Here is a 27,970-nt window from a genome sequence, read left to right on the forward strand (position 1 = left end):
ACATTCACAGCAGGATTGACTTCTGGCCACTGTTCGCAGTAGGCCGCGCGCGTGCGTTCCTGTGCACCACTGTTGCCGTGGTCGTGCAGTGCCGTGTGTGGAGCCCGCACACAGTACATGATCCCATAACAGCATTAGCGCCGCTGCATTTAGTAAAGTGAGCATCACGTATTTCCTGGGCAGAATAGACAGGGGTGTGTTATTTCCTAGCCCACCACTTACCTCAAGTAAGCGCCACTGCGCTGCTTAAAGGTGGCTCAGGCCATGCCCCTTTTTACACCACTCTGCAACGCAGCTCTGTGGCGCCTATTGGAGGTAAGTGGTGGGCTAGTTGGCCCCCAGGGACCCTCGGGACTCAAGGGGATTTAATCCCCCAATTTATAACGCACCAGGGGGTGCGTTTGCGCAAGTGGTGCAGGAAGGGGCCTGATCTGAAGTGACAAGTGTGGAAACGCACCCTGTGGCATGCTTTAAGTTGAGGAATTAAGTCCCCTTGAATCCTAAGAGTACCTGGGGGCCAACTAACAGACTAGGTATGTCCAGTAAGTGCCAGAGAGTTGCATTGCAGAGAGGTGTAAAATGGGGCATGGTCAAGGACCACCTCTGTGCAATGCAGCTCTGTGGTACTTACTGGAGGTAAGTTGGACCCAGGGACTCTCAGGATTCAAGGGGACTTAATCCACCAACTTAAAACATGAGACAGGGTGCCTTTGCGCAGTGGTAAAGGGATGGGGCGGGGCCAGAGGTGACGTGTGCAAACACACCATGTGACGAGTTTTAAGTTGGAGAATTAAGTATCCTTTAATCCTTAGAGACCCTGGGTCTAACTAGCCCACCATGTACCTTCAGTACGCACCACAGAGCTGCGTTGCAGAGAGGTGGTCTGAGGTCTTGCCCCTTTTCACACCTCTCTGCAATGCAACTCTATAGCACTTACTGGACATACCTGGTGGGTTAGCTGGCCTCCAGGGACCCTCAGGATTCAAGGAGACTTTATCCCACAACATAAAATGGCTACAGGGCATGTTTGCACACATATCACCTCAGGCCCGCCCTCCCTTCACCAGTGTGCAAACGAGCACTATGGTGCGTTTTAAGAGGTAGTTTTAATCCCCCTGCCCTATTATGTACTAGGGACTTACAGAGGAGGTCATGCTAATCACAGGGGTACCCCAGCGTATAGTGTGCCCTAGTGTATGTAGGTGTTTTCATTGTATTCTATGGGTCTTTTAGCATACCACTGGCTCTAGGCCTGGATCGTCAGAGTCAGTTACCAACAGTACCCATCTGAAAAAGTTGTTTGCACAGGATGATTTTGTAACAAGGCCTCTTTCTGCTCCTCTGTTGGTTCTTTCGGCACATGCCTTGCTTCTTCCTGCACTTTTCTTCGTCTTTGAGGACTTCTATTGCTTCTTTCTGCATTTCTTTTGCTTCTTTCTGTGCATTTTTCTTCTTTCTTCACATGTCCTACCTCTGTAGGCATAGTTAGAAACTAGCATCTAAAAAACCTTTGAAATTCACTGAAAAAACCATAGGTTTCAGGCACCTTTTAGTTAGAGATTAGCATTTAAAAAACCTTTGATATTCACTGAAAAAACCATCGTTTTCAGGGGCATTATAGTTAGTTGGACATTTCACTCAGGATCAATAAGAGAAGGTAGTAGTGTCCAAAACTGGAAAAGTCAGCAACATTCATAAAGAACAATATATTTCAATAAAAAATTATGCGTTATAGGTGAACATGATCAAGATAATGTACAATGGGTGCTTAAGGAACTCAAAGCACCTACTACCTAAAGGTGCTATATCGGTGCACAAGAATGTACAACCAAAAACATTGCTTAGAAGGTGAGATTCTATTAACAGCACACCAAAGTCTATTTTAGATTGTTTAGGTCTGTATGTGCGTATTGCACAGATGAAAGGTTGAACTATCGTCACCAGTATAGTAGGTAGAGCAACATAGGATTCACACAAGATAAGGATAAACAATAGTCCAATGTAGAAAAAATAGGACCTCTTCAAATAGCGTTAGTTTTGCTTATTCTTCTTTATTCAAAGATCATTAAAAACAACTATTGCTGGCGACAAGGTGTTATTCTAGTGCTGCTGCTTTAGATTGCAACTTATCAGGGTTGCGTAGTCAGATTTCCTATACCCTCCAGGGAGTCCGGTCAGAAGTATTGTGTTATTCGTGTCACTTCGTTTTTTGTACAATTCGGGATTCGGACAGCGTCCATACTTATATATTCTATTGCACATGATACATCTTCGTACTAACAATAAGGATACGATTGTCAGGAATACTATACTCATCCTCCTATTGAAGTGAAACCAGCTATGTGGTTACCTCACCCTTAATTTGTGATATTCCACTATCAAAACTTTCAGCGCTGTGTCCTCACTTCATTGATGGAAATTTAATACCTTCCTACTACTATCTATGCCTTGATGAAGTCTCTGTGGGAGACGAAACACGTGTTGGCGATGTGTATGCTGGGAAAAACCTGTTTTTAATGATCTTTGAATAAAGAAGAATAAGCAAAACTAACGCTATTTGAAGAGGACCTATTTTTTCTACATTGGACTATTGTTTATCCTTATCTTGTGTGAATCCAATGTTGCTCTACCTACTATACTGGTGACGATAGTTCAACCTTTCATCTGTGCAATACGCACATAAAGACTTAAACAATCTAAAATAGACTTTGGTGTGCTGTTAATGGGACATTTCACTCACACAAAACCATAGAATTCCCCCGTTATAGTTAGTTCAGCTAACTATAACTTGCGCGTCCGCAATGCACTGCTGATGACATCACATAATACATCACTCATGACATGGTCATATATATATATATATATATATATATATATATATATATATATATATATATATATATATATTCACACAAATATGTTTTTTTATTTTAACAATTGGATAGGTATTTATCATAGAGGGTGTATCTCAAGTCCAGGTTCCATATAATAGACCACTCACATGCCTTTTGCATAACATTTTACTTATCAAGTTCAAGTTCAAGTTCAAGTTCGGGCATTTATATAGCGCACTACTCACTCAGAGGGTCTCAAGGCGCTTGGGGAATGGGTTAATTATTTGTCGAATAGCCAGGTTTTGAGTTCTTTTCTGAAGGAGATGTGGTTTTGAGTAAGGCGGAGGTGAGTGGGGAGTTCCAGGTCTTGGCAGCAAGTAAGGAGAAGGATCTGCCACCCATGGTGGATTTTCGGATGCGCGGGATTGCGGCGAGGGCTTGATTGGACGATCTTAGTTGGCCGGTGGGTTTGTAGAAGGACAGTCGATGTTGAGGCATTCGGGTCCTAGATTGTAGAGGCCCTTGTGTGCGTGGGTGAGAAGGCCGAATGTAAATCTTTTGTTGACGGGAAGCCAGTGGAGGTCTTTTAGGTGTCCGGTGATGTGATCTTGGCGAGGGATGTCTAATATGAGTCTCGCTGATGCAGTTTGGAGGCGTTGGAGTTTTTTCTGTAATTTTGCTGTGATTCCGGCGTATAGTGTGTTACTATAATCCAGTCGACTTGTGACCAGTGTGTGGGTGACAGTCTTTCGTGTCTCGAGGGGGATCCAGCGGAAGATCTTTTTGAGAATGCGAAGTACGTTGAAGCAGGAGGATGAGACTGCGTTGACTTGTCTGGACATCGAGAGAGAGGAGTCTAGGATGAAGCCAAGGTTACGTGCATGGTCTCTGGGTGTGGGTGCTGTGCCCAGAGCGGAAGGCCATCAAGAGTCGTCCCAAGCAGAGGGGGAAGATCCTAGGATGAGCACCTCCGTTTTGTCTGAGTTGAGTTTTAGGCGGCTATGTTTCATCCATTCGGCTACTTCTTTCATGCCTTCGTGAAGATTGGTTTTGGCGGTGTTAGGGTCTTTGGTGAGGGAAAGGATTAACTGGGTGTCGTCGGCATAAGAGATGATGTTAAGGTTGTGTTGACGCGCGATGGAGGCGAGTGGACTCATGTAAACGTTGAAGAGGGTGGGACTGAGTGAAGATCCTTGTGGTACGCTACAGATGACTTCAGTGGCCTCTGAGTTGAACTCTTTGAGTTCTCCCAGCGAGGAATGAGATGATCCGGTCCAAGGCTTTTCCTTGTATGCCGATGTTGCTGAGGCGTTGTATAAGGGTGCTGTGGCAGACTGTGTCGAAAGCGGAGGAGAGGTCGAGTAGAATGAGGGCCACTGTTTCTCCGTTGTCCAGTAGTGTTCGGATGTCGTCAGTCGCTGCAATGAGGGCGGTTTCGGTGCTGTGTTTGGCTCGAAATCCGGATTGAGATGGATCGAGCAAGTTGTTGGATTCAAGGAAGGCGGCGAGCTGGCTGTTGACGGCTTTCTCAATGACTTTGGCCGGGAAAGGGAGGAGGGATATGGGTCGGTAGTTTTTAAGTTCAGAGGGGTCTGCTGTGGGTTTCTTCAGAAGGGCGCTGAGTTCGGCGTGTTTCCAGCTTTCTGGAAAGTTGGCAGAGTTGAACGAGCAGTTGATGACATCACGGAGATGGAGTGCGATGATGGAGTCAGCTTTGTTGAAGATGTGGTGGGGCCAGGGGTCGGTTGGCGAGCCAGAGTGGATTGAGTTCATTAGGCGGATGGTGTCTTCAGTGGTGATTGGGTTCCAGGCACTAAGGTTGTTAGTTGGTGGAGTAGGATCTGAGGGGGGTGGGGATGGTTGATCGCTGGGAGTATTCTCGAAGCTGTTGTGGATGTCGGCAATTTTGTTCTAGAAGAAGGAGGATAATGCATCGCAGAGGTCTTGGGAGGGAGTGATGTCGTTAGATCCTGCTGTGGGGTTGGTGAATTCTTTGACGATGTTGAAAAGCTCCTTTCTGTTGTGAGTGTTGTTGTCGAGACGATCCTTAAATGCTGATTTCTTGGCGGATCGAATCAGTTGGTGGTGTTTGCGGGTGGCTGCCTTGAGGGTGGCCATGTTGTCCGTTGTTGGGTTTTTTCTCCATGTTTTCTCCAGGGTGCGGCATAGGTTCTTGGATTTTTTAAGGTCATCATTGAACCAGGGAGCCTTTTTGCTGGCTGATTTGATCTGGTGCTTTTTCAAGGGTGCTAATTCGTCAGCACTGTGGGTGATCCATTGCTTGAGATTGGTGGCCGCTTGGTTTGGGTCCAATGAGAGGGTGGGAGGGTTTTGGTTGAGTGATGTGACGAGTTGGTCGGAGGTGATTTTGTTCCAGTTTCTCCGAGGAATAGGTTGTGGGCGGTTGTGGTTCAGGGTGGTTTTGTAGCTGAAGTGAACACAGCTGTGGTCCGTCCAATGGAGAGCTGTGGTGCGAATGAAGGAGATGTGCTTGCTGGAGGTGAAGATAGGGTCGAGCGTGTGTCCGGCTCCATGGGTGGGGGTGTCAACAAGTTGTTTGAGTCCGAGATTGGCCAGGTTGTCCAGAAGGGTGGTGGTGTTGCTGTCGTGTTTGTTTTCAAGGTGGTAGTTGAGGTCTCCTAAAAGAATGTAGTTCTCGGAGGCGAGCGCATGTGGGCTGACGAAGTCCGTGATGTCATCGCTGAATTGAGTGCGGGTACCTGGAGGCCTGTAGATGAGGGTGCCTCTAAGTGTGGTCCTAGGGTCGGTGTGGATCTGAAAGTGGAGATGTTCTGCGGTTGCAAGGTTATCGTCGGAGCTGGTCGTGATTTTGATGGTGTTCCTATGGATGATGGCGATGCCTCCTCCTGTTTGAATGGTGAGGTCTTTCCAGATAATCTTGTAAGCGTCCGGTATGGCTATGGCGATGTCGGGTGCTGATGATGCGTTCATTCAGGTTTCTGTAAGGAAGGCGATGTCCGGTGACGCAGTGTCGAGTAGGTCCCAGAATTCAGTTGCGTGTCTGTGGACAGAGCGGGTGTTGAGCAGGATGCACTTTAGGCGGTTGGAGTCGGAGCTGTGTATGGAGGAATTGGATTTCGTGAGGGTCCTGAAGCAGTTGAACTTGCAGGAGAGGCAGGCGAATGGGCCGTGGGTACGTCCTGGGGTGGCTTCGCAGCATTGTGGTGTGTGTCCGGGGTTGAGGGCAAGGAGAGTTGCGGCATCATATGTGATTCTAGTGGGTTGGGTGCGGCGGGGACCAGGGGGTCAGGCGCTGGGCGCGGTCCAGGCGCGGACGGGCGTAGACGGGCTTACCTTTGGCGCACCTTCGGCGTGCATGGGGCGCGTGGACGCTGCGCGTAGGTCCATTGGTCATAAATGGAGAGTGGAGGGGGGCGAAGCGTGGGAGGGTCAGCTGGGAGGCAGGAGCGAGGTGGAGGAAGGGTCTGGGACGGGCCAACAAGCAGAACAAAATGGCAGTAACAATAACAAATACTGCGAGGGTACAGGAACTATTTTGTCAATTGAGCGCTGTGTTACAAATGATTCTCAAGGCAGCAATGGGAAAGTGCTATGCGCTCGGCGGTAGGCAAGCAAAGTTGCACACACAATGAAACTGCACAAAAAGCAGAGTAATGCCCAGCAGTGTCGAGCGCTTCAAAGCGCTTCACAAACTCAAATGCCCAAGATTGAAATGCAGTAATTAAGCAGACAATCGCAATGATCAATAATCAGGCAGGCGGTCGCTTCAAAGCACTTCACAAACTCAAATGCCCAAGATTGAAATGCAGTAATTAAGCAGACAATCGCAATGATCAATAATCAGGCAGGCGGTCGCTTCAAAGCACTTCACAAACTCAAAAGCACAAGATTGAAATGCAGTAATTAAACAGATAGTCGCAATGATCAATAATCAGGCAGGCAGTCGCAATGATCACGATACCAGAGGTGAGGAGGTGAGGGGAGCGACCGCTTCTGTAGAAAACAGGACGGTCACAGCTTCCACGAGGGCGAGGGCAGCTCCTAGTCTCTATGGGTGGGAGGGGCAGCTGGGAGGCGGGAGCGAGGTGGAGGGAGGGTCTGGGACGGGCCAACAAGCAGAACAAAATGGCAGTAACAATAACAAATACTGGGAGGGTACAGGAACTATTTTGTCAATGGAGCACTGTGTTACAAATGATTCTCAAGGCAGCAATGGGAAAGTGCTATGCGCTCGGCGGTAGGCAAGCAAAGTTGCACACACAATAAAACTGCACAAAAAGCAGAGTAATGCCCAGCAGTGTTGAGCGCTTCAAAGCGCTTCACAAACTCAAATGCCCAAGATTGAAATGCAGTAATTAAGCAGACAATCGCAATGATCAATAATCAGGCAGGCGGTCGCTTCAAAGCACTTCACAAACTCAAATGCACAAGATTGAAATGCAGTAATTAAACAGATAGTCGCAATGATCAATAATCAGGCAGGCAGTCGCAATGATCACAATATCGGAGGTGAGGAGGTGAGGGGAGCGACCGCTTCTGTAGAAAACAGGACGGTCACAGCTTCCACGAGGGCGAGGGCAGCTCCTAGTCTCTGTGGGTGGGAGGGGCAGCTGGGAGGCGGGAGCGAGGTGGAGGGAGGGTCTGGGACGGGCCAACAAGCAGAATAAAATGGCAGTAACAATAACAAATACTGCGAGGGTACAGTAACTATTTTGTCAATGGAGCGCTGTGTTACAAATGATTCTCAAGGCAGCAATGGGAAAGCGCTATGCGCTCGTCGGTAGGCAAGCAAAGTTGCACACACAATAAAACTGCACAAAAAGCAGAGTAATGCCCAGCAGTGTCGAGCGCTTCAAAGCGCTTCACAAACTCAAATGCCCAAGATTGAAATGCAGTAATTAAGCAGACAATCGCAATGATCAATAATCAGGCAGGCGGTCGCTTCAAAGCGCTTCACAAACTCAAATGCACAAGATTGAAATGCAGTAATTAAACAGATAGTCGCAATGATCAATAATCAGGCAGGCAGTCGCAATGATCACGATACCGGAGGTGAGGAGGTGAGGAGAGCGACCGCTTCTGTAGAAAATAGGACGAATTATCTGTCTGAGCACTGTACCACAGATGACATCATAAGTGTATGTCTATTTCAAGATACGATACAGCAAACGTTTTTGCTTCTCACCAATACAGCACAACCATACTTAATTTTGCCCTTGGTGTCATTTTGAAGCTGAACTTCTTGAGCCACAGCTCAATGTGATAGTAAAGAGCATTAATTCAAATCATAGCTTACCCTAGTCCAAAGGGACTGCCCTCCCTCTGCACTGACGACTGGGTAAATCTGAAATGATTAATTTTGATTGACCACTTAAAATAGTGTAACATCGTTTATACACACTCCCAAAAATGGTCATTGATACGCCCCCAACGTTTCGGAAACAAGAGGTTGCGCAATATAGTAGTCTTACTGAGTGGGCATATGGTTTCCTTTACTGTGGTTGAAGCGTCTTCTAAAGTGTTGTTTTTACATTACTTTATGTTTCTCAGAAGACAATTAATCAGCATGGTGATGTTATGAATGAAAATAAAAGTTGCAGAATGAAAACACCAAGGGGAAATAAGACCATAAGATAATGTGTTCACCTGAAAATTAACTAGTGTTAATATATAGCAGTAACATGAACAGACATTTAAAGGTGACTGATGTAACAGAAAAAGTGTTCTTAAAGACCGAATGGAGACACATTTCCAAATGATTCCTTGTATTTTCACAACGGAAGTAGATTAGAACAGCAGACTTCTGTCTATTATCTGTGCTTCCCTTCGCATAGGAGATGGGGTGATTATGTGCTCAGAAAATAGCATCCTGGCCACAAAGACCTTGTTTTGAAATCAGGCAACATTAACGCACAAAGTCAATAATTCATGGACTCTTTTATCTAAAGTGGCAACCTCACACCAGCAATTTATGGAACAGCCACTTCTCTGAAGTGTATGTGATGATAATAATGGATTTTCTAACAATACACTCCCAATGCAAGGTCACTATGCACAGAGGCAGTGAACATCAGGATGTGACCTAGGTCAGCAAGAAAAGCTTTATTATTCAGCCTAATTATGAACGGTCATGATAATGGTCTATACTTAACTGTTTCTTTGGAGATTGTAAATATTCTTTCTACATATCTCAGATATACATACATTTTAACATTGTATTATGAGTCACGTTACTAAGGTATTCTGCTCCACAGCTGGCATAACACAATTACATGAGTTTGAAAATGCTTTATCATCACCCTCATATTAATGTAGTGCATGAAAACGGCATTAGATATTAGGATTTGAAATGCTGCTACAATTTAAAAAAATGACAAGGGAGAAAGAAAATGCCAACTAATTTCTTTGGGTAATTTTGTAGAATGGTGTTAGTGCGAATTGATATATATATATATATATCACAGTGGCAGTCAACACGGTAGAAATATGTAAGCCAGACTTTTCATGGAAATATTTTTTTTTTGTTTGGCTAAACACTTTTCCGCCATTACACAAATCGTCAAAACCTTGCAAAGAAAAGTTGATCCACATTTTTGCAGCATGAAGTGTGCATACAACTTGTATTCATGCGCTTACTCTCCTTACTACTCTAGCAGTACAGAAACATTTTACCATTAGACAGTCTAAAGTGTTGATCGTCTGATAAATGTTTCTTCCTCGGTAGATGGGGTGGAAATTAGGGTGACCAAACTCCACGTTAGCTGTCAAATGAGGACCAGTAATTAACAGCCAGTTCAATAGATAGAAATCAAATGTAGGCACACCACTCAGTAGGAATAAATAACATGCTGCAGGAATAATGATAGCATCTGGAAGACCCAACCTCCTGAAGAAGCAACATCGAGTAAGGATCATGCAAACCACAAGCTCTGCAATTGCAGCACAGAATAAAAGAAGTAGAACCTGATATTCTGATAGAGCTCGCTGATTCTTCCTAGAACGTATTTAAAACATCATGTTGTCTTAAAAATGAGTTTTCTTTCTCTTCACTTTTTAAAGCACTTCTTTATGGTACTTCTACCACGCTTGTCTCTATAATATGTGTCACAGTGTCTAACGTGTGCAACATATACTTTCAACCTTTCGTGTCTTCTGTGTGTAAACATGTCAGGTATTATGATTTTTAAAATTATGCTGCATGGACATCATCTCCTTCCTGTAAAGTTTTAGGCTGATGTGTCAAGCAGGAATCGCGAAAAATGGGAAGGGGTCCCAAAGTAATTTTTTCCTCATGCAATTTCAGTAGGGTGTTTGAACAGTGAATCAAAATAAATTACTGAATAGTATTACATCAACTTTGGCAGAAAGCTTGAGCTTAACTCAAAAAGTGTGCTTTCTGTTATTTAATGTAAATTTAATCAGCTATTTTTTATAATGGATCAAAAAAAAATACCAATATTTAGTAAATTGTGACTCCCGCAGGAATCATGGGGGAAAATATGTCAAGATATAGCAAATAAAGTAATCTGATTGGCGCAACCGACGGGCGGGACTCAAGAACATGGGAAAGACAGCTGTGATTGGCTGGCCGCAACATTAAGAGAAAGGTTGCACCTGCCATTATAAGACTCATGGACTTTGTCCCTGAGTCCTCAAAAATGGAATTATAGGGGAATAAGGTAGGCATACCCTGACCCCATAGCTCCTGGAGGGATTGCAGAAATGAAGAAAAAAGTTTTAGACAGAGATATTTGGCACGTTGGCCAACTGTGGGTGGCTTAGCCCATCCCACGGTGACTGGATTGGGTGCTGAGCATTGCCACAGACCAGGCCATGTGGCCTACTTGGCAGAGGATTGGCCTCCAGGGGGGTTTCAACCCAACGCCAGCCTGAAGCCCAAACAGCATGACATTCAGAGTATGTCATGCTGCGATTGGTTGTAGAATCATCAGGTACTGTACTGTGATAGGCTCACAAAGATGGATTGTGTTGGAAATGGAACTGAATAATGATTTGTACAGAGCTATGAATTGAACAAAACATTGAAATTAATTTAATACATGATTTTTTATTCATTGTTGAATTTCTGTAATCTTGAAATGTTTTAAAGCTTTTAGAAATTTAATGAGAGCTGATGTGCAAGTCTCTGTCCATGAGGGCGAGGAGATTCCACCAGAAGGTACGCCAGGCCATTATATGGTGACAAACCGAGGGCTTCACACATGTTTGTAGGCTTCGTCAATGGCACAAGACCACTGAAAAAGAAGAAGCATTAATGTTTCCGCAATGTGGTACTTTTGATTTGAAGAATATTGAAAATTTCAGTGAAAAGCTATATTAAATAAAACCACCTCCTAGACCCACATATGAAGCACTAAATGCTTGGGAACAAGCATCTCATACCAAAGGTTAAGAAATGTATCAGAACAATGTATAGAAAGCAGCACAAAATTATGCAGATGGTAAGTGGGCTAAAGAAAATCAGAGATAGAGGAAATGCAAAGTTTGGGGGTATAACTTATCAGATGCTCTATTGTCCTTGCATCTACCACCGTATGTAGCTCCAGCATCAGGCATAGAAAGTGTTGCCAGCACCAGCAGTACAGTGGCTATAACCTATGTTGATCCAAATGTGAGTCAGACTGGGGAGCCACCTACAAAACATTTGATTATGGCGGTCCCTCCTGAAGTAGGTAGTACTTTAATTGCTGCAGTGTTACAGCTTCTGTTCTGACTGTTTCTGGACCAACGTCACAAGTTGTGTCAGCTCAGACTTTAGCAATGCCTGGTGCAACTGCATCAGTTAACATAACATAACATAACATAACAGTTAATATTGTATTGAATCCTGTGGTTCCAGCAGCTGTAGGAGCAGCATCCGAAACACGGTTTATCACATCATCGCAAAACTCCCATGCAAAAGGGAGGAGAATTATTTTTACAAGATCAAGTGCACAGGGAGAGGCAGGATTATTTGATGATGACATCTTTTCACCATGGCTTGGGGAAACTCCTGAGAACAAAGGTACAGGAGATAAATAGAGACCAGCTGCTAGCCAAGAAAATGGGAGATCCCTGGATATACTAAAAGTGAAGGTGGAATTGGAAGAGAGTATTGGGGGATCAAGAAAATGAGCTGATCTACTTGAATAAGGAAACCACTAGGTGTGCAGCTCCCACACATGATAAATTGATTGAGTTGATAGGTAAATATGAGGTTGATCTCACCAACAGCATCCCCTTAGTGAAAAGCTTAGGACACAGTTAGATGGTGAAGCAATTGTTGGCGTGCTATCCTCATGAATGAGTTGATAGGTAAATATGAGGTTGATCTCACCAACAGCATCCCCTTAGTGAAAAGCTTAGGACACAGTTAGATGGTGAAGCAATTGTTGGCATGTTATCCTCATGAATGAGTTTGCACATTGCTGAATTGATGAAGTGTAATCGCATATGGAGTGACAATTCAAAATTGCAGAGGCAAATAGTAAGCCACTACAGGCACCCCCAAATGAAGATTAGGCTTCAACATTTGCTATGAGCAAGATACCATATGAAAGGTATGTTCATGTACCATGGAAGGATGTACGTTGTTACAACGCATGCTTTTACCACGCATGCCTTTACAACGCAGGTTTTTCAATGCAAGTCGTTACAACGACTTGCGTTGGGGGGTGCTGGATAGTGAATAGTTTAATTTACTATTCCAACTCCAGTCTCCATGGATAGTAGGGAAGGTGTTGGATAGTAAATAAACTATTACCGTTCCTACAGCGCCCCCCAGCGCAATTTGTTGTAATGGCTTGCGTTGAAAACCTGCGTTGTAAAGGCACTGCGTGGTAAAAGTTGCGTAGTAAAGGATGTTTCCCACCATGGAATGGAGGTGATCTTGGAACATTCACAGACAACTTTCCAAAGTTCAGAGAGAATCCTGCCTAGTGGGATACACAGATTGACAAATCTGTGAAGATTCTAAAGGTTTGTTGGCAGACTTGAACACCTTCTCTGATATTGTGGTACAAAGTCATTTATGGGCTGAATGTAAGATAGCTGTGCAGTGGCCCCTGACAGAGCCACCAAGAGATGCATGTACTCTTGCACCCTCACCTATAGTGATCACAATGTACAATAAAGTGATTACCTTTTTGAAAGGGATTCAAGTGAGAGATACTGATTGGCTGAAAATAAACAGAACTACTCAAGAATCTAAAGAGTCAGTGGCAGCTTATTAGAAATGATTGTTGTAGGTGTGTTATCAAACAGTAGACAAGAAGATCCGAAAAACAGAGATTTGGGGAGTGTTGTGTATTAGTCCATTCTTGAGTTACTGTCAGAAATTAGTATGCACATTCAACACAATGTGATATTTACAAAGATTTGCGTTCCCTTAATAAAAGAAAACAACTTCCATTCAAAGTTCGTTAATGATTCTTTCTTTTATTTCATTGGTTTTGGTGATGTTCTTTTTTACCATTTGATTCAAATTCCTTCGTAATTATATTCATCATACACAATCAAGCATTATCTTAAGCGTGTCCAATGCATTTCGGGCATTAATGGCATGCCCTTCATCAGGGAGTAGACACTAGAAGCAATAATACGAGTCAACATTAGAATGGAAAATAATAATGTTTGCAGGGTATCAATAAAAAAACATAGACAGTAAATGTGCATACAAAATCCAATATCAAGTCGTTTTGTGCCGTTTGGAATGGTAGGTGAAGGATTGTGAAACCTCATGCATAGTGAATATAAAAAGTGTAGGTAGCAGTCGTTCACTTACATGCCTGTGTTTAGTCAGTGTTGGAAATCTAAAAGGAATCAGTAAACGGAAAAAAGTACGTCAATGTCTGTGAACAAAACTGGCTAAAAGGCTCTCCAGCATGTTTTGCGAGCGGTAAAACTAACCTGAATGGTTAAGTGTTGAAGGATTCTATCCGGTACGTATCTCCAAAGAACAAGTAAAGTTCATCATCCTAGAAACTGTACTCAAACGGCACAAAACGACTTGATATTGGATTTTGTATGCACATTTACTGTCTATGTTTTTTTATTGATACCCTGCAAACATTATTATTTTCCATTCTAATGTTGACTCGTAATATTGCTTCTAGTGTCTACTCCCTGATGAAGGGCATGCCATTAATGCCCGAAATGCATTGGACACGCTTAAGATAATGCTTGATTGTGTATGATGAATATAATTACGAAGGAATTTGAATCAAATGGTAAAAAAGAACATCACCAAAACCAATGAAATAAAAGAAAGAATCATTAACGAACTTTGAATGGAAGTTGTTTTCTTTTATTAAGGGAACGCAAATAAGTGTGTGCCATACTAGGGATGGGACCAGAGTTCCTCTGGCCTCACACCACAAACATTCAAACCGACGTCGTTGGACCCTCGACGCCTCCTTATTGAGCACCACTAAACCAACATTAACTAACCAACAACAGCTAAATCAAATCAAATCAAAATAAGCGGTGCATCAATCCAACTACCACTATATTTACAAAGATCTCATTAAAGGCCATCATAGGGATATCGTTGCAGAGAAGAAACTGTACTTCTCTAGAAAAATTGACGCGGCGGGTAACATTAGCAAAGAAATGTTTAAAATTGTCGAGGAGTTTCCCTCCCCTTCCTCCTTAATCCCAAAATCCTCCCCCTCAGAATCCTGGGTCAAGCAATTGGCTTGTTTCTTTCCCAACAAGATTCTAAGCATCCAGGCCTCTTTTTTGCCTACTGTTTCTACAAGTGATCCTGGCTCAAATCCTTCTGTAATGTGTTCCCTCCTGAAAATCATATGCTCTTAACTTTTCCCCCTCTATCTCCCCAAATGTCACTGGATCTGCTATTAAAATTAAAATCCGGCTCACCGTCTGATCCTTGCCCTGCTAAAATCCTGGCCAAAATGGCACATGTTATCAACTCTATTGTTAACCCACTCCTCAATGCCTCTCTCGAAACTGGCACCGTCCCTAGTGTATGGAAAAATGCGCACATCGTTCCACTGCTAAAAAAAACTAATTTGGACCCCCTTAGAGTACTCTAACTATAGACCGATCTTGCTGCTCCCTGCTTTGGCTAAAATTGTGGAAAAGCACGTTCACTCCACTCTGTCCAACTTCCTTGAAACCCGAGATATCCTGCACCATACTCAGTCCGGTTTCCGCTTAAAGTTGAGCACTGAGATTGCGTTATTGGAATTCACCGAGTCTATTAAGGAGGTGTTGGATAGTGGAGGGAAGGCGATGTTGGTGCTAATGGATTTGTCGGCGGCCTTTGATACCGTCTCTCATGGTCGTCTTCTCTCAAGACTCCAGGAGATCGGACTGAGAGGGACGGTATTCAATTGGTTTGTGTCTTTTTTGTCTGGCCGCCAACAAGCGATCTGGGCCACTCCCTTTTTGGCTCACCAACGACCCTGCCACCACCAGAACCAACCTACACGAAGGGATGAAAGAAGTAGCCGAGTGGATGAGAACAGCCGCCTGAAACTGAACTGAGACAAGACAGAAGTCCTCACCCTTGGATCATCACCCTCTGCCTGGGACGACTCCTGGTGGCCCCTGGCCAGGGCAGCGCACCCAAACCAACAGACCACGCACCCAAACCAACGCACCCAAACCAACGCACCCAAACCAACGGACCACGCACGCAACCTGGGTCATCCTTGATTCCTCCCTCCCGATGACCAGACAAGTCAACGCCGTCACCTCATCGTGCTTCAACACCCTACGCATGCTCCGCAAGTTCTTCCGTTGGATCCCGACCGAGACCAGGAAGACGGTCACCCAGGCACTCGTCACCAGCCGACTGGACGACGGAAACACCCTCTACACCAGAACCACAGCCAAACTGCAGAAAAGACTCCAACGCATCCAGAACGCCTTTGCACGACTTATGCTGGGGCTGGAATCACACCAGTGATTTAAAAAAGTGCCTCAACATGGTATCTTGAAAGACATAGTGAGAATTCCTTGCAACTCGCCAAAAATGGGTTTACATTATCCCATGGCAAGTATAGAACTCTAGAGGATCTTAAAAAAATTATCAATGTTGTGCTTCCATGTTGAAATCAACAAAAGGGCAGTGAGGTATCCACTGCACAAAATGTTGGTGGTTTTGCTATTTTAGTTCTTAACACTAAATTTGGTGTGCATTCAAAGGGAATCTAAACAGCCACGCCCTGTGCTGTTAATTAGCAACTGATAGCAATTGCATATGTTTAAGAATTTCTTAAGGTTCCCTGAGCAAAAAGTTGTAGTCTTGTTATATCATACAAACACAAGTTTCCAAGGATAATATCACAAGAAATTCAAGAGAAAATATAAGTCTGTGGTTTCTTTATTTGTCATATTTTTGTATATAGTCTTCCACGAGGTCTTGTTTAACAAGTTCTCCAATCCTGGATATTGAAATCTCTACAGCAATACAGCAACACAGCCAACACACGTGTTTCGTCTATGGAATTGATCCAAAAGACTTCATCAGGGCTGTAATAAAAATTATATATAATAAATATACTATCCACTCTATTGGGAGCTAAGCCTCACCTCCACCGAGTAATAGGTGAATAAGTTGGAAACCGAGAAAGGGAATATTTAAGAAAGAGAAAAGAAACTGGGGGCAGAACAAAAAGAAACACCCGACTGTGCACTCGAACCAATCACCAGTTGTGCCATGTGACAGGGAATCTTAAGAAATTCTTGTACTTCCATGTTGTTGCATTGTATCGAATCTAGCTTTCATACTATTTCAAATTCCCTGTGATGCAGAATGATTTACTGTTGCAGATCTCTGCGAGGCCTTTTTCTCTGGTCAATTGCATGAGGACAGTCAATTCCTGTACCCCTTTGTGTTCTGAGATAGAATTATGGAATGGTGGTGGGTTCCACAAAGGTATACAGAGAGCCCTTCAATCTTTAATTAGATTTTTTTATTTTAAATCTTGAGACATTACAAATACCATGTACGTCATTTCTCGTGCAATATATTAATGACCTACTTGTGGTGTCAAAGAAACAAGAAGCATGTAAACAAGACACAATTGCTCTTTCAAACTATTTGGTTTATAATGGACATAAAGTGTCCCCAAGCAAGTTGCAATACTGCCAGAAAGAGGTTCTATATTCAGGACATCTCATTGAAAATTGGATGAGAAAGGTGTCACAAGGTGAGAATCACAACAATTTTTAAAATGAACTGACCCAGGATGTTATTGGGAAAGGTGGGCTACTGTAGACAGTAGATATCTAACTTTCCCTAGTGGTCAACCATTTACAGAGGCGTATGCACAAGAATGTGCCTGATCCACTTCGATGGGACAGCAATAGCTTGAAAGTGTTCCTGGATCTAAGAGAAAGTCGCTATGATGTGCTGCTTATGACCTCACACATTACATCACTGAAGATATATAAAAGGTATTGAGATATAAGATATACATAAGTCAGTTACTAGTAACCGATGAATTTCAGTAGTTTTTACCATTTACAGAGGCCTATGCACAAGAATGTGCCTGATCCACTTCGATGGGACAACAATAGTTTGAAAATGTTCCTGGAGCTGAGAGAAAGTCGCTATGATGTGCTGCTTATGACCTCACACATTACATCACTGAAGATATATAAAAGTTATTGAGATGTAAGATATACATAGGTCAGTTACTTATAACTGATGAATTTCAGTAGTTTTGGGGTTTTAAAACTGTAGTTTGACTTTATTCTTAAATGACCTACATATAACTCAATCTATCTATCTATCTATCTATCTATCTATCTATCTATCTATCTATCTATCTATCTATCTATCTATCTATCTATCTATCTATCTATCTATCTATCTATCTATCTATCTATCTATCTATCTATCTATCTATCTATCTATCTATCTATCTATCTATCTATCTATCTATCTATCTATCTATCTATCTAACTATCTATCTATCTATCTATCTATCTATCTATCTATATATCTATCTATCTATCTATCTATCATTCTGAGACAGATGTAGAGATAGATAGATAGATAGATAGATAGATAGATAGATAGATAGATAGATAGATAGATAGATCGATAGATAGATAGATAGATAGATAGATAGATAGATAGATAGATAGATAGATAGATAGATAGATAGATAGATAGATAGATAGATAGATAGATAGATAGATAGATAGATAGATACATACATAGATAGATAGATAGATAGATAGATAGATAGATAGATAGATAGATAGATAGATAGATAGATAGATAGATAGATAGATACATACATAGATAGATAGATAGATAGATAGATAGATAGATAGATAGATACATACATAGATAGTTCACAGTACATTCTGCTCTCATCTGCTATATGCAGCCCCAAAGACCAAAAAACTAGGAAAGACATGAATAGTTAAACTATGGCCCTAAATGATTTTAGACAAAAAACATATTAAATAATGGTTTTTGCTTGATGGTAAACAATATGATCTGTGTATGATGCAATGAATTCATGAACTAATCATATTTGTTACACAGACCAGATAATAGCAAGAACTATGTATATGTTTCCATTGTATTGTCAGTTTTCACATGGGAATATTTTGATGTTTTAGCAGAAATGCCAAGTTAAGTAGTGTGTATTCTCCAGTAAAGATGTATTTTTCATGTATAATATTTTATTGGGTGTTGTAGGAATGCCACATCACCCTATTCTCTAAATTCTTTCCCAGACTTCCATACACCTTAATCATGGAGCTCACACATATTTTGGCAGGTGATTACGTGATTGGTACAGCTGCGCCAAACTCTCAAATGGACTGCCCACCATATTACAAGTTGAACTCATATACATCAGATGGTCCTTCGTCTTTCACATTGCGTGTCTGAAAAACTGGCACTGCAATGTGATTGCAAAAAAAATACCAGCACTGCATGGACGGTGACGTCCATGCGATGTTTGGGCTTTTGTCGAGACAGGCAGGGGGCACAACATGGGGGGGGGGGAATGTATTCCCATGGTGGAAGGCATCAATGGGGGTTCCTCCATCACCAGCCTTTTCATGGCACCAGCCTTTTCATGGCGGGGCTCCTGCCATGCAATGGCTGGCGGTGACGCAACTTGTTATATGCTTATTGGGACTGAGCCAGTCCCACTGAACATCTTACTTTGTGGCCCAAATGTGCCACCACCAGAGAACAACTGTTCCCTGGCACATCGGGTGGTCCTCCAACCCAATGACTTTCAAAGTCGAGGACAGACATCATGAGTCTGGCAGTTGCAATACCGCCAGACTCAAAATTAGGCCCTTGGTTTGAAGTTCTAATGAGTCGTAGAGTGACTGTATTAGCTTTTCTTATGTTTTTGTCGGATTTGAGTTAAAAAAAAAAATATCACACACTCAGTTGAATCTCCAAATAGACACCCTCACAACACTAAATATAATATTACAACTATTTAACAGAGCACTTCAAAAGAAATTGGCAGTAGGGAAAAGATGTGCAAAATAGTATTTAAGTTCTTGACAATATTCCAAGCTAGCATATGGTCAAAGGTGAGGATACAACCACTGCCAAATGTTGCAAAAACAGGTAGATCTAAGTCAACCCTAAAGCACAAACACAATTTCCAACCTGAGCAACTCTAGCATATATAAATGTCCATGCCAATAACTCTTTTCCAAATTGTAAGGTTTTTCGTTTTCTTCCTTATTGTTCCAAATTCATGTTTTCTTCATAATATATCTTTTCATTGTTCAGTCTGACCACAGGGTAACCAAATCTTAAAGAGTTCTTCAGCAAATGGAACAAGCCAAAAGATCTTGCCAACACGTTTACATGTAGAACTCCTTTAAATACTGTGCATTGCCCCAAGTAATTGTTCCCTGATTGGCCATTTCTTCCTCATGAAGAAGTTAGAACATATCTCCCAGATCATACACATCAATGAAGCAGTGTTGTAGTTCTTATAATTTGACATTTTTAGTAAGCAGTAAGCTGGAAGATGCCTCACTGTAGAGTTCAGTGACTTGTTACATAATAAACATACATACAAAGGGGATCACTCTTATTCTATCTAAGAATTTGGATTTGATTAAAGAAGTAATCACAGCAATCCTCATTCATTTGTCTACTTTATTTTGTACACAGTTATTGGTATGCAATCTTCTTTATACATAGATTTCAAAAGAATACTTAGATGTGTGTTCATTCTACTTTGTATTTCTTTGATAAACCAGTTTGTAACAATCACTCATATAATATTTTTACTGTAAACAATCTTTAAAAAAAGAATATCTGTACATTGATTCAGTGTTAATCATTACATGTTCTTGTATAATGTGAAATACACAGGGATGTTTCACCCATGGGTTCACTAGATCACCCACATTGAACATCCAAATTACCTGTTTATATAGACACCTATTGGCAAATGCGAACAATTGAACTGCCTTTAGAGTTACCATGTGGGCTGAATGTTTGCATTTAGGGCAAATGTTAGATTGATTTTAATTGTATGTGGCCATACACTCAAATATGGCAGTAATAAAGTTAATTACTTGCTTTATGATTGCAAGAGTTGTGTTTCAAGTCAGATTGTGGCAATATATAATATGCTGATATTGCAACTTGTTTTACTTAATAGTTACATTATAATTCAAGAAAACATTGAAACTTATAGTTCTGGTAAACACTGGTATTATATATATAGAACCAACGTATTGTGCAGTCAATAGACAATGGGACACAGTCTAGTTTTTTACAGCACTTCTCTGTACAACAGTCAATTTCACTGGTGTGCAGTTGAGCACCCTTATCTTAACAAGCAAATGCAGGTGGCTGCTATTGGTACACTACATTTCCCTAAATGTAGACTTTATTGGGTAGATTGGGTGAGTTTTAACTACAGAGAAATCCTGCCTGGTGACGTTTTCTCGTGGGTGCAGCTCAATTGAGCACTATCCCTGCCCTTCCTGTGATCACTTTTTTTCCCTTCTTTCTTCTTCTAGGAACAGCCTAGTCGCGTTTGTCAGTTGCAGCTCAATTGTGCAATGTTTCATGTTTGTTTTTGCAGTGGATGACATATGAAAGACTTACAATTGGTGAAGAGAAGTCTTCTTTCTTTCCCTGCGTAGCATATTATTGCTGGTTATAAAGGATCCCTTTTTTTCTTTGAGCATTTGTCATTGTGAGCCCAATGTAGAAAGAGAATATAAATCATTGTCTACATGTTTGTTTTCAATATTACCTTCCTAGCTGCCCATTTGCTGGTAAACCATTTCAGTCACTTGTGATATTAGCTTCTTAGACTTTTGTATGCTAATTCACATTTATCTTTTTTCATTGTTCTCTGTGCGACATTAAACATTTTAGGTTGAAATGTGTTTACTTGTTGCAGTATATGGCAGAGTTGAGGTAATATAATCTCTGACGTAGCATCAACATTTAACACCAGTGCTATTAGCAATGTATATAAAGCAGAAAACCCAAACACTACTCCCCCAAATCTCACCCACCCTAACCAATGCCTCAGTTGCTTGTATAAATATATGTTGCTATGTGATCATGATTGTAATACTCTGGATGGACTCCAGCCGCTGGGCGTATTTATGAGTTAGTCAAGCGTAACAGTCTGAGATATCTAGGTCAGGTTAGTTCTATGAATTCATGTGACAGCAGTGAGATAAATGGCTGCCAAACCTTCCAAAATGTATCGGCCTGGGATTGTAGTATCACTGTGATTTTTTCCATCCCTAATACATGCCAGATACGATGTATTCACCCCAATTTTGTTGGAAGACTGTCAGTGCCTCATAGGGCTAAAATCTTTTGATGAGTGGCCCTCATTGCCAGCGCTATGTGTCGACCTCTCCTTGAAAGGTTAGCAGGTTGGGGAGGCCCAATAGTAAGTAGACCGGGAATCAGGGGAGCTGGGTACCCAGGTGGTTATCTATCTCTGATAGCACATTGTCCCAGAATTGAGCAAAAGATGGGCACTCCCAAAGGATATATAAAAGCATTCCCTGTGCTCCTTTGCATCTACAGTACCAGCCGCTATGTTGTGGGTTCACTCAGTGTAGTTGGGCTGGAGTCAGGTACCAATAGTGAACTATCTTTGTTGCTGTGTCTATACTGGCTACATTAGTGGCTGTGTGTTGTACTCAATAATAGATATCTCGCCACTCCTGGATGGAGAGCTCGTGCCCTAGTTCCCTTTCTCATCTCAGCTGCACTACAGATCTAGAATCTGAGGGCTTATCAAGAAGCATTTTGTATATGTATGATACTAAATGTCTGTCCATATCTCTGCCATTTTGTCATAACTAGTCAATTGTCTCTGAGCTGGCTGCGTTAGACAGTATCTAATATGGAGGTATTGGTATCTCTTTTTCTTATGTATATCGTATTGAAAGGTGTGGGCCTTTATTGTGGATAGATATAGACTGGGAAATTGATGTTTCTTATTTAGAAAGGGAACGTTCCAGAGGGATATGCTGCCAAGAGCCCTTTCCAGCTTTTCTCAGATTCTAGGCAGGCCCGCTTCACTAAAAACCTAGCTTGTGCTGCCTGGAAGTAGAGTAGAATACTTGTGATCGCCAGTCCCCTCTACCCGGTGTCTGCCAGGTGAGTTCCCACCACATTCGAGAGTGCTTACCTCCATATGCAGTTTTTAAGTGCTTTCTGTAGAGTTTGAAGCATCCCAGGATGGGCCAGAGCAAGGGTGTCATAAATATATATAAGATCCTAGGGAGGACTGACATTTTCAAAGCTGCGATCATTCCAAGCCATGATAAAGGGTGAGCTCTCCATCTCGCAAGATCTGTATAGACTCTGCTAACCAACTTGTGATAATTTATGTCTATTACTTCCTGAATAGTCGACGCCAATAAGAACCCTAGGTAGATTATGTTGTGTTCCAATTAGACGGACAAATTCTGTGCAAGGGTGTCTTTCAGGCTCTGTGATATTGATAAGCCCAGTGCTTGGGATTTAGCTAAGTTAATTTAGAATCCAGAGATCTGCCCGAATTTCCCAACCTCTCTTCAAAAGTCCAACAGCGCCACTCATTGGAGTACAGACGAATCAAGTGCTCCTCTCCCCTGAATCGTATGCCAGTAATATTAGGGTCATCTCTAATGTGCTGCACAAAAGGCTCCATATAGAGTGCAAAGAGAAATGGGGAGAGGGGCACCCCTGTTGTGCTCCACAATCCACAGGGAAGTTTCTATACGTCCTACTGTTCACACTGTCAGATGGCGACGGTCCTTTATACCCACTAAGATACCAGGACCTAAATCAGTCTCCCAGGCCGAATAGTTTCAGAACTGCCTCTAGGTAGGACCAATGGACGCGATCACGTCTTCGTAGAAGAGCATTGTGTGTCGTTGGCAGTGTGATGCTTTGTCTATAAGATGGAGAATTCTCTTAGTATTATCTGAACTCTGCCTACCTAGTATGAATCCAGCCTGGTCTGGGCCTACCAGTCCTGGCATATAGGTAGCTAGGCATATGGCTAGGATTCTTGTGAATAGTTTAGCATCGCTGTTCAGTTAAAAAATTGGTCTATATGATGCACATAAACGTTCTTCCTTCCCGGATTTAGTTATCACCACTATTAACTCCTCTCTCATGGAGGGGAGAAGTTTCCCTGCTTCTTAAATCTCATTAAAAAGTCTGGTGAGTAGGGGAGATAATATATTATAAAACATTTAATAAAAGGGGGCCGAAAAGCCATTGGGCCCTGGGGAGTTGTGGGGCTTCAGTCGTGAAATTGAAACAATTACCTCTTCTATTCTGATAGGGCAAAACAGGTTCGCTGCCTGGTCCTCTGTCAGGCTTGTAACGTTGGAGTTTTCCAAGTAATTAAGGATCGCGTGAGGTAGAAGGTCTTGCACGGAGTGTAGGTCCTTATAATAGTCTCCAAATCTATCCGCCAATTCTTTATCTCCAGTAATCTTTTCCCCATCTGCTGTCAATAGGGTCACGACTAAGTTGGACCACCTTTGGCCTTTGAGTTTATTTCCCAAAATGTTCCCCTGTTTATTGACTCCAGCAATCAAAAACATGCTTGAGACATAGTAAAGAGTACTCCTTTCTGTCCAAATCTAGAATTGCCAATTGTTTCCTGGTCACCTCTAATTGGCGCCAAACCCTAGGGCCACACTTCTATGATGTATGCGCTCCAACTTGCATGTTTAATACTGAAACTGGATGCGCTTTTCGCAGCGCTCTTTGTTGTCTGCAGCTGAGATCACAATTAGTTCCCCCCTAAGCACAGCTTTCATTGCATCCCATATCATTGCACTTGATATCTCTTGTGTGTCATTAACCTCTAGGTACTGGTAAACTTTCACTCTCTACCTGCTTGATTACTTCTGGCCTTCGCAGAAAAGTCTTCCGTAATCTCCAGAACCCAGTTCTATGTGTGTGGAAGGGGAGCCACAGATCTAACAAGATTGCTGAGTAGTCTGACAAGAATCTAGGGTCAATGTCAATTGCTTTTGTCACTGATAGGACCTCCCCAGACCCGAGAAAATGGTCTAAACTTGGGTAGGATATGTGTGCAATGGGAGTAGTATGTGTAATCTCTAGTGTTTGGATGCTTATGCCGCCAGATATCACTTAATTCACACTCCTGCAACTTGTGGGCCACTCCCCGACTGATTTCTTCGGATGCTCCCTGTGTCTGGGTTTTGTTGAAGACTAAGTTTAAATCGCCTCCCGTTATCACCCATCTATCAGGTGTGGTTGTAATGTCTGCTGCAGCTTCTTGTAGGAATCTATCTTGGCTCAACATTATACATTTTAATGTCGTACGTGAATAAGGTGGGTGGAGGGTATGAGCTAGAGGAAGGGCCCTAAACTGGATCTATTCGTTATTAAGGAAGGAACTCAGACAGTGCGAATAACTCTCTTTCAATCATCAGGCAAGAAAGTTTTCAATAGAGTTTGTCAGGGCCTGAGCCCTGTGCCCTTGAATTTATATGTGCTCTGCTTGCAGGTTTCGTTGGTTCTTTTTTATTTATTTTCTATGTATTATTCTGCTGACACACAGTTCATTCTCAGATTGAATGGTAACACAAAGACGGCCCGCAAATCTTTTTATTCATGTCTTAGTGCTGAGGCTTACTGCATTTTCAACATTTGCCTAAATTTAAACTCTAAAAAAACCAAAGCAATGGTTATGAGTTCAGTGGTTAAGAAGTGGCTGTCCCTTGTTCTGGTATTTTGGCTGACAGCTAAAAATCATTTAGAACTGTCTGTCTTCAGTGTGGATAGTTAGAAATGTATTGGGGGGGAATGTGATGTGTACCTCTGTTTTAGAACTCGTTTGCCAATGACTACACCGCATGCTTTCTCCACAGCAAGGTTTCAGACCCACTTGCCCATTATACAAGCATTTGTAGGTGCTTGCCTGGACTATGACAATGCACTGTATCTTTCTCTGCAGAAAAGTATGGTTGCAGAACTTCAATTGGCGATGAATGCAGCAGCTGTTTTACTTCTCAAATTGCCTTGTTGTGTTTCCAACAAGGGCAACTTTCAGGCTAAGGAATACCTCCTCATAGTAGTACATTACATTTAAAAGCCTTTGCATTTACTTTGAAGCTCTTCACATTAGCCATCCTTTATTCATCAAACTATTGTTCACATGGTTTTCTGAAATTAGCTCTAGATGTGCTTTGACTAACATTTTACTTTATGAGAATAAACATTAATAGTGATTAATTGGAACTAGAATTAATTCAGGAACTGATTATCCTTGAATGCTTAGACTAATGCTTCAGTAGTATCCTTCTCTCCTTTCTAGCTGCAAGGACTTGCTTGATGCTTTAGAGGCCATCCAAAGTTATAGGAGCGGTGGATATCTTCCAATGTTTTGCAGTAGAGTTCATACTGAGAAATGACATAATATGACCTTTAACACTGACTCCTTGCACATTGTTAAACAAGATCTTAATCCTGATAAAATTATAATAATTGATATCACTGAAGCCTAGCTCACTGTGAAAAAGTATTGCTTAATCACAGGGAGATGCCCAAGAAAGAGATTTAAAAGAACAGTAGTGGTTAGGCCCACTGATACTAATTCGTAGGGACTATAAATTATGGTATTGGCTTGATTTACTCCTTTTCCTCGATAATATATTGTGATTTATCATTACTTGTAAGGAACTATCACAAATGCTGAACACAGAGGTGATGGATAGTTCAAAATCCTATTTTTCCAAGTGTTCACAATAATGAACTGCAGCAATAATTAAAAAAAATGTTTTTTAAAATTTGATTTCGTGTTATCAAGAGTCTGAATTCCACTACTGAATTTGTTTATTTATAACTTAAAATGTAATTTCTCATTAGAATCTGCAGAAGGCAAATTATGTTCATTAGAAGATTGTTTGCCTTCTGTGCTTGATTCTGTTTTGCCACCCTTGAGTCCAGGGGTTGCAAAAGGAGGACTAGAGATTGCGAGAGGCAAGCCAGGGGTTTCAACTGTCAATCTCGGTGACTCCTCCATGATGTCTATGTCCCCATTCGCACATAAATAGTGTGGAAATTACTAGAGCTATATGACTGAAATAATGACTATATACAGATAACTAAGACAATACATAATACTGATTACAATTACTGCAATCTTGCCTGCTACACATGAATCCACTACTGGAGGCATTAATCTGCAGTCTATAAAACTAATATAAGAACCTCCCACCGGTTAGGGAAGAAATGCCCTATGGGTTGCACAGCACAGAAAAAGTGCACCAGAGATATATGATGTACCCCACAATTACTTTTCTAGATAAGCATAGAATTATGCCTATGCATTAAGCTCTAGGTCTGGTACCAGTAGAAGACACATACAATGGAGGGCACCCCATCATTTGCAGTAAATATTTATGTTTTAAGGGTAGTACAGGAAAAACACCACACATCTCTTCCAGTTGATCTTGATATAAGGTTGATTGGAAATATTGATACAGTTGCAGCAATATTAGCAGAATCATGGAAGATGCAATAAATCTAGCTGTCAGAGAGAGAGAGAGAGAGATGTGCAGATGTTGCTCTTAAAACAAGGAAGCTGATCTCCCCCAAATCATTTCACATGCCGATGCCACTATGAGCCAAGGCTTCTAAACTATAATTGATATATAAAAAAGTTGGTGCTGGTTGATTTGTTATCTAAGAAATGCCATAAGAAGTAATCTAAATTTGAAGTTAAATAATTTCTAGAAAAAATTAGGTCATATAAAGATGGTGACACACAAAGTTAATATAGCTTTAGAAGTAGGAAGAAGACCTTCTACAGATTCTAATGGGAAACAAAACTTTAGGGCTTATTACAATAGTGCTCGGAAAACCTCTGATCTGTGGTCAGAGGCTCTCCGACCACCATCGTCGGTTTCAAATCTAACCGGCTGATTATGAATCAACTAGATGGAATTGAAAACGGCTGGTCATTCCAGCTGGCTTCCAACAGGATCAAGGAGTCCATCAGTCAGCCGGGGCTGGCTTGTAATCCTAAGGGGCGGCCTTTCCACCCTTGGGATTACGATGGATGGTTTCCAGCAGGGTTTACATGGCGGCCTTTCTAACATGCAAACTCTGTCGGAAAGCGTGTTTGGGGGACTCTTGCAGGGGCCCATTGTGTGTGTGGCTCTGGTTGGGGGCCGAGGGGGAACCTATTGTGCCTGCTGTTAATCCATGCACCCCGTGGCAAGCACCTTGGGGTGCCTGCCAAGGGGTCAGGGATTAACACCACTTCCCATTTCCCTATGAGCGTACGTACTGCTGCCAGTTTACGGCTGTTACACGTGCTCCCATAGAAAAATTTCAGAATGCGACTGAAAAGTGTTCAGTGGCATCCTAATCAAGCAGTCAGGACCGCTGACCGCAGGTAGGTCGGCCCCATTTATGAGATGGTGTCGAGTGGACACACATTAGAAATACATACATTCAGATGTGGAATTCATACTTTTGATAGTACAAAATATAATTAAACAAACTGAAAAAAAACGAATTTTTTAAAATATTGGCACAGTCCCCTATTGTGACTACTTGGAAAAATATGTTTTTTGAACAGAACTATTCGTCCCCTCTGTGTTCAACATTTGCGATAGATCCAAGACATTGAAGAGTTGTTTTGTTTTGCACCATTTGT

Source organism: Lissotriton vulgaris, chromosome 2_1, assembly GCF_964263255.1.
Source record: "Lissotriton vulgaris chromosome 2_1, aLisVul1.2, whole genome shotgun sequence".
Lineage (NCBI taxonomy): Eukaryota > Metazoa > Chordata > Amphibia > Caudata > Salamandridae > Lissotriton > Lissotriton vulgaris.